The following is a 9339-nucleotide window of genomic DNA, read 5'->3' on the forward strand; positions in this document are numbered from 1 at the left end:
CTTTACAGCAGCACATGGAACATTCTCTAAAATAGACCATATTGCCAGGTGTGGTGGTGCACGACTTTAATTGCAGCACTCGGGAGGCAGAGGTAGGATCTCAGAGAGTTTGAGGCCACATTGAGACTACAGAGTGAATTCCAAGTCAGCCTGAGCTAGAGTGAGACCCTACCTCAAAAAACCAAAAAAGAAAAAGAAAAAAGAAAAATAGACCATATATTAGGACACAAAGCAAATATTAACAAATATAGGAAAATTGAAATAATTCTTTTGTTTATTTATTTATTTATTTATTTATTTATTTATTTATTTATTTGAGAGCAACAGACACAGAGAGAAAGACAGATAGAGGGAGAGAGAGAGAATGGGCGCGCCAGGGCTTCCAGCCTCTGCAAACGAACTCCAGACGCGTGCGCCCCCTTGTGCATCTGGCTAACGTGGGACCTGGGGAGCCGAGCCTCGAACCGGGGTCCTTAGGCTTCACAGGCAAGTGCTTAACCGCTAAGCCATCTCTCCAGCCCGAAATAATTCTTTACACTCTATCTGACCACAGTGGATTGAAACTACAAATCAATAGCAAGAAAGGCTATAGAGCTTACACAACATCATGGAAACTAAACAATACACTACGAAATGATGAATGGTTCAATGAAGAAATCAAAAAAATTTACAGAGTCAAAAGATAATGAGAACACAACATACAAAAATCTCTGGGACACAATGAAGGCAGTCCTAAGAGGTAATATTATAGCTTTAAGTGCCTATATTTAGAAATTAGAAAGGTCACAAGTAAACGACCTAATGCTTCACCTTAAAGCCTTGGAAAAAGAAGAACAAGGCAAACCAAAAATCAGTAGACGGGAAGATATAATAAAGATTAGGGCAGAAATTAATGAAATAGAAACAACAACAACAAAAACAATCCAAAGAATTAATGAAACAAAGTGGTGGTGATTTGAAAGGATAAACAAGATTGATAAACCCTTAGCAAAGCTGACCAAAAGAAAGAGAGACACAAATTAATAAAATTAGAGATGAAAAAGGTAACATCACAACAGACGCCAGACAAATTAAAAAAAAAAAAAAATCAGAGGTACATACTATAAAAGCCTATACTCCACAAAGTATGAAAACCAGAAAGTAATGGATGAGTTCCTTGATTTATATGACCTGCCAAATTAAATCAAGATGAGATTAATCACCTAAATAGACCTATAAGATGTATGGGGATACAAACAGTTATCAAAAGTCTCCCAACTAAAAATGCCCAGGCCCAGATGGATTCCCTGCTGAATTTTACCAGACCTTCAAGGAAGAGCTAACACCATTGCTTCTTAAGCTTTTCCAGGAAATAGAAAAAGAAGGAATTCTACCAAACTCCTTCTATGAAGCTAGCATCACCCTGATACCAAAACCAGACAAAGACAGAAAAAAAAAAGAAAATTACAGACAAATATCCCTCATAAACATAGATGGAAAAATTCTCAACAAAATATTGGGAAACAGAATACAAGAATACATCAGAAAGATCATTCACTCTGACCTAGTAGGCTTTATCCCAGAGTTGCAGGGATGGTGCAATATACACAAATGTATAAATGTAATACATTACATAAACGGGTTGGAGGACAAAAATCACATGATCATCTCATTAGAGGCAGAGAAAGAGTTTGACAAAATCCAACATCCCTTCATGATAAAAGTCCCAGAGAGACTGGGAATAGAAGGAACACATCTCAATATAATGAAGGCTATTTATGACAAGCCTACAGTCAACATATTACTTAATGAGGAAAAACTGGAAGCTTTTCAACTAAAATCAGGAAGAAGACAAGGGTGTCCACTGTCCTGACTTTTATTTAATATAGTTATGGAAGTCTTAGCCATAGCAATAAGACAAGAGACACACATATAAGGGATACAAATTGGAAAGGAAGAGATCAAGTTATCATTATTTGCAGATGACATCATTCTATACATAAAGGACCCTAAAAACTCTACTAGCAAACTGTTAGAGCTGATAAAAACGTACAGCCATGTAGCAGGATACAAAATAAATACACAGAAATCAGTAGCCTTCATATATGCTAACAACAAACACAGAGAGCAGGAAATCAGAGAATCACTCCCATTCACAATTGCACCCCCCAAAAAATAAAGCACCTTGGAATGAACCTAACCAAGGAAATAAAGTATTTCTACAATGAGAACTTTAAAACAGTGAAGCGAGAAATTGCAGAAGACACTAGGAAGTGGAAAAACATCCTTTGTTCCTGGATTGGAAGCATCAATATTGTGAAAATGTCAATTTTACCCAAAGCAATCTACACATTTAATGCAATCCCCTCAAAATCCCAATGGCATTCTTCATGGAAATAGAAAAAACAATCCAAAATTTCATTTGGAATCACAAAAAACCTCGAATATCTAAAATAATACTGAGCAACAAAAATAAGGCTGGTGGTATCACCATACCTTATTTTAACCTATACTACAGAGCCATAGTAACAAAAACAGCGTGGTACTGGCACACAAGCAGACATTTAGATCAATGGAACAGAATAGAGGACCCGTATGTAAGCCCAGGTAGCTATAGCCACCTGATATTTGATAAAAATGCCAAAAATACAAATTGGAGAAAAGACAGCCTCTTTAGCCAATGGTGTTGGGAAAACTGGATATGTTTCTGTAGAAAGATGAAAATACATCCTTCTATCTCTCCATGAACAAGAATTACATCCAAATGGATTAAAGACCTTAACATCAGACTGGAAACTCTAAGACTGCTAGAGGAAAAAGTAGTGGAACCCTTCAACATACTGGTCTTGGCAAAGACTTCCTGAATACAACCCCAATTGCTCAGGCAATAAAACCACAGATTAACCACTGGGACCTCATGAAATTACAAAGATTTTGCACTGCAAAGGACACACTGCAAAAAGCAAAGAGTCAACCTACAGAATGGGAAAAAATCTTCGCCAGCTATATATCTGATAGAGGATTAATATCTAGGATATACAAAGAACGCAAAAAGCTAAATAATAAGAAATCAAACAAGCCAATCAAAAATGGGCAATGGAGCTAAATAGAGCATTCTCAAAGGAAGAAATACGAATGGCATATAAGCATCTAAAAACATGTTCTATGTCACTAGTCATCAGGGAAATGCAGATTAAAACTACATTGAGATTCCATCTCACTCCTGTCAGATTGGCCACCATCATGAAAACAAATGATCATAAATGTTGGCGGGGATGTGGAACCCTTCTACTCTGCTGGTGGGAATGCAATCTGGTCCAGCCATTGTGGAAAACAGTGTGGAGGTTCCTAAAACAGCTAAAGATTGATCTACCATATGACCCAGCTATAGCACTCCTAGGCATATATCCAAAGGACTCATCTCATTTCCTTAGAAGTATGTGCTCAACCATGTTTACTGCTGCTCAATTTATAATAGCTGGGAAATGGAACCAGCCTAGATGTCCCTCAACAGATGAGTGGATAATGAAGATGTGGCACATTTATACAATGGAGTTCTACTCAGCAGTAAAGAAAAATGAAGTTATGAAATCTGCAGAAAAATGGATGTTTCTGGAAAGGATTATACTAAGTGAGGTAACCCAGGCCCAGAAAGCCAAGAGCGCCACCTGTTCTCCCTCATATGTGGATCCTAGCTACAGATGATTGGGCTTCTGCGTGAGAAGGAAAATACTTAGTAGCAGAGGCCAGTAAGTTAAAAAGGAGATATAAAGAGAAGAGAAAGGAAGGGAGGAGGGTACTTAATAAGTTGATATTGTAAGTAGAATGATTGAGATGGTGTGGGGATATAATGGAGAATGGAATTTTAAAGGGGAAAGTCGGGGGAGAGGGTATTACCATATAATATTTTTTATAATCATGGAAAATGTCAATAAAAATTAAGAAAAAAATTTATAAAACAGTTATTTTTTTTTCTTTCTTGCTTTTATTTTGAGGTAATCTCTGCAGACTTTTTATGTGAGAGAGAGAAAGCATGAGACATAATTGGCATACCAAGGATTCAGGCATTTTATTCCAGATAAATATGCCACCTTGGTGGCAGGTGAGATCTTGTGCTCATGCATCACCTCGTGTGGCCGGTTAGTTGGAATCTGAAGAGTCAAACGTATCCTTATGCTTTGCAGTGAAATATTTAAAGTGCTAAGCTATCTCTTCAGCCTGATAATTAATTATTTAGATTCTACCAGCATGTGTGTAAATGACCCTAATTGAGCAAATATCCAGTGTATATTAAGAGCAAGTACATAATTTTCGTTGAAAAATAGCCATAATAGACTGAGCAGAAAGCAAAAGAATGTCCATCATTTAGATGTAAACTTAGTTATCCATGACTAACAAGAACAAGTACACAGCAGGAGAAATCCATTTCATCGAGTGGTGAGAAAGTTTTGATATTGTCATCATTCAGAAATGGTGTTATTTGACTGTAAAGGCAGTTGTAGCAATTGCCAAAGTAGTTAATCTCTGTATTCAATGACCAGCAGGTGTATGAATCACTTGCACTCAGGAATATCCATAGTAGACTAAAAATAAAAATAAAAAGTGTATGAATGACCCTCATAGAGTCACAGACTTATTAAACAATGACCATCAAAAATAAGAATTTAGGACTGCTTCTAGGTAAGATGGCAGCTGAGGAACCACACCAAATCAGCCTAAGGATGGATTTAAGCAAAACCCCACCAAAATACACCCTTCCTCTGAACAGAGAAGGAGTATAAGTTATTCTCAGACACAGCGGAGAAGCCAGAGACACCATGACCCACAATAAAGGAGGAAAATGGCCAGAGACACCCTGAGGCAATCGTGGTACATTCCTGGTGTGTCATGCAGCAGTAGCAACTGCAGAGACCAAGCAACAGATTTTTCAACTCCATCAGCTTTCTTGCAAAGTTAAGGAATCTGAAGGAAAGAGATCTGAGATCAACTAAAGTGCTACTGAAAGTTCAAGAAACTCCAGAACTCTGAACTCTCCCATCCCACATCATCAGATAAGTAGAACACAAACATGAAATCAATTCAGGATGCAAAAGTTGCCACAATATGGTAGAAGAAACTCAAAGAATCAAGACAATACAATTCCACGAAAAACAATCAATCCATCAGAAATGATCACCAATGAGACTGTTTTAGATGAAATGCCTGAAAAAGGTTTCAAGAAGATGATGATATGCTCAAAGAAATCAGAGAAGAAATGAAGGGAAGCAAAGTAGAAAACAAAAGAATTAAAGAAAACAAACTTCTGAAAGAGAACACAGGAAATCAGCTTAATTAAATAAAGAGGTTATTATGAGACATGAATAAGGTAGTAGAAATACTGAAGAAAAACCAGGCCGAAATCCTGACTCTGAAGAATACAGTCAATCAGATAAACATCTCAGTGGAAAGTCTCTCTGTTAGAATGGATGAAGGCGAGAACAGAATATCTAAAATAGAAGACCAGGTGGCAGATCTAATACAGTCCAACAAAGAGAAATACAAACTAATAGCAAAGAATAAATGGAAATTTCAAGATATCTGGGACACTATGAAAAGATCAAACATAAGAATTCATTGTAGAACAGAAGGAGAAGAATTCCAATCCAGAGGCTTAGTAGGTGTTTTCAACAAAAGCATAGACTGAAATTTTCCTCAAATTGGGAAAGAGATGCCAACACAGATACGAGAAGTTTTTAGAACACCAAACAGACAAAATCTGGAAAAAAATCTCTCCATGCCATGTTATAATTAAGCTACTAAACACAGAAACCAAAGAAAATATATTGAAAACACTTAGAGAGAAGCAAGTCACCTACAAAGAGAAGCCCATCAGAATAACTGCTCAAGTTTGGCCATACAGACCAAATGACTGAATGAGTGCAATAGAGGCTTGTCTGTTCTGGGGGAAACCAACTGCTCTCTAATTGGACTGAAGGCCCACTCTTTGGGAGGGAATACATGCCTGGTGATGAAAACCTGATCAAAAGCCTATGGCATGGAGGTCATGAGTCTTAGGGGTATAAAGCCTGCTCTTCTCTGGATAAATGAATATATTACTCTAACCAAATTGCCCTGAAAGCACTACATTTATTGTTCATACTGATATATCAATGCTACTCTTACTTATGGTTAGAGAAGCTTCTCTTTTCAGATGGTGATGACCACCGGGATGACCCCAAAGGCAACATAGTGCTGAGAAGAAGTGGCAGGATAGTGGAATGTAGAGCACTAAAACATCGCCATCTGAAGAGAAGCCTGTCTGGTTTGCTGTAATCTGAACTTCAAGTGTCAGAATTACATCATTAAGAAAAGCCTGGATATGGATGGAAAGATGGTTCAGCAGTTAAGGTGCTTTTCTGTGAATCCTAACACAAAGGTTCAAATCCACAGTACTCATGTAAGCCACATGCACAGGATCGTTCATGCATCTGGATTTTGATTGCAGTGACTAGAGGCCATGGAACAGCTATTCTCTCTTTCTCTGGAAATCTTTATCTATATCTAGTCTATATCTGTCTATCTACATATATAAATCTGTGTGTGGGAGGGTCATTCTCCCTACCTCTTTCCTTCTCTAATAAATAAATAAAATATTTTTTCAAAGAAATCAAATCTTAATGTCTCTCAGGGAATAAGACAGTTTGTTGAAAAGCCTAAAGGCTCACTTTAGACTCCCTTGTACCCCACTAAAGCCAGAAAGATGCAGAGTGCTAAGCATATTTGGAGTTTGTATATTGCAGCAGGAGGGTTTTGTTCTGCCCACTTTCTGTCTTTGTCTCTCTGTCTGCACATAAATATACAAATAATAAGGCTTTTAATATGTTTTGCCAGGCACCCTGAAATTGACATAGTACAGCATTAAAAAAAATTTTATGTAGGAATCATCATCATTGGGAAATATACTTAGTACATAGACTCTATTGAGCAAGTGTACAAATTTTTCACCTTAAAAAGTTTACTTTGGTCTAGAGAGATGACTTAGTGGCTAAGCGCTTGCTTGTGAAGCCTAAAGACCCAGTTTGAGGCTCAACTTTCCAGGACCCATGTAAGCCAGTTGCACATGTGACGCATGCATCTGGAGTGTTTGCATTGGCTGGAGGCCCTGGCATGCCCATTAATAAAACACACACACACACACACACACACACACACACACACACACACACACAGTCTTAATTATTTGCTTTATGTTTCTAGATGGAAATTGTCACTCATCATGAATCTACTTCATTAACTAATAACAAAACCTACATGATGAGATTCAAAGTTGAATATTTAATCCTCTCTGCACCTGCCCTTATGGCACAGTATTAATTCCTAGAAGTAGATACAGTTCATCATTTTATATATGCTGTCTGCATATATTCACTGCTATTTTCTTCTAAGTTTTTCTCTTATTTTCTACACTTGTCCCAGTACTGTCCTACACATGGACAGTTATCCTTGGTATAGTCAGGATTGTGAGAATGACTTGGAGAATGTTTGCATAAAGCTATTCCAGACAAAATTGACTGGAGTTGTTAATTTGCAAGTTAACACAAGCAACAACACACAAGACCAAATTACACATGGGGCAAAGATTACACTGAACACTCACCCTGACTCACTCTGTACACATGGTGACTTGTCAACAGAGTTCCTGCCTAGTGAAATATCTATAATTATAGTAATGTAGGTGGTCCTGTTCTTACTTTGATGTTTGTCAGATACAAATATCAGCTCATTTGTAATGGACATAGATAATTGAACTTTCTGCTGTTAATAATGAAATTATGCTTGGCTTGCATAGGAAGAACAGCCTTAAACTTGCAGGTCAACTTTAGAAAGAATCAGTGAATGGAGTAACATATCCACTGGGGCACATGCCTTGTGCTTCACCATCTGTTACTACACAGTGGGAGCCAGGGGAAGGATGGCTGTTTTTTTTTTCCATTGAACCTGGATTGTGCTCACTCATGTGAACAAAGTCAAGTTTCCAACTTATCTCATGCCTCACTTAACATCATCTCATTAGTGGAATGCAGCCATGCCAAACAGCTCAGCAGTGTCTGACTCACAGGTCAGAGAAAACTTGTGTAAACCTTGGACAGGAAGAATGAGCTCATTCCATATCACACAAACAGAATTTTTGGGACTCTATATTATGATTTTGGATATGACAGAAAAATGGACCAAAGAATCAGGTGTTGGGTAAAGAAATACTTATACCCTGGAACATATCCACTTCAAAGTTGCTCTGAATAACAACAAAAAAAGAGGGGGGGGGGAGAGAATTTCCTGTTTCATCTTCTACAAAGGATGAAAATGGAAATCTCTGTGGTGAGATTCTAGGTCTGATTTATGTCACTAACATAAAGATTTCCTTTTACATCAATTGTCTGAAGCCAGCAGTGGGATATGGCTCAAACTCAGGAGGATGTGGGGAAAAACAATTACTCTCTCCCTGGCCTAACAGTATTCATTTTGAGTTCAAACTAGCTCCACAAGCTTTTATAAAACACCATAAGTGTGGTGTAGAACAGAGTGAAACTTGGCTCTGTGTTGGTCCTTTGGGTCAGGGGTCAGAGGTTGGTATTGGATGAGAACATAGTGGCTGGTGTTGCAGTCTGTCATTCTAGAGGAGCATGTATTTCTGTGGTTGTAGTGGTGTGTTATAAGGAGGTTCTTGTCCTGGGCCACAGTAATGGTTGTCTTTTTCAGCTGGAGTGACACCAGGTTGGGATCAGTGTCCTTACCCCATAGGATCTTCAATATGACCCTATATCCCATTCCACTCAGTATGTTGCCCAACACAAACACTGGTAGTAGCAGTATCTCCTCCAGCTTCAGGTATCACCAGGATCTTTGAAATTGAGTGTAGGACATCCCCACCATCCCTAAAAATCCCAGAGCTAGAAGAGCACATAATTCATTATGGGTCTATTTACCTTGGAATTAATAATTTCCTTCTCCAGCATCCAATATTATTCCTCGCAGAACCACAGATCCCCCATAACCCCTAAAGCCCCTCCATATCTGTAACCACTCCATAAAATCAGTACATTTCCTCCAAACACAGCTCCAGCATAGAGCTTGATACATCCATTAGGCGCCAGTGTGCCTGCATGTCCCATACTTGGTCTTTTTGCCATCCCTCCACGACACTTGTAACCACCATCATCCGACTCAATCCTATAGTCCCAGTACGATAGACACTGTGAAGAGGACAACAGGACACGGAGCCTCTGCTTCTACGTCCATGTACTGACATAGACATTGGTGTCCCTGCAGGCAGCCTTTGCCGTCACCTGCTCCCTTTAGTGCAGATCATTATGGTGGCAG

This window comes from Jaculus jaculus, assembly GCF_020740685.1.
Source record: "Jaculus jaculus isolate mJacJac1 chromosome Y unlocalized genomic scaffold, mJacJac1.mat.Y.cur SUPER_Y_unloc_3, whole genome shotgun sequence".
NCBI classification, from domain to species: Eukaryota; Metazoa; Chordata; class Mammalia; order Rodentia; family Dipodidae; genus Jaculus; species Jaculus jaculus.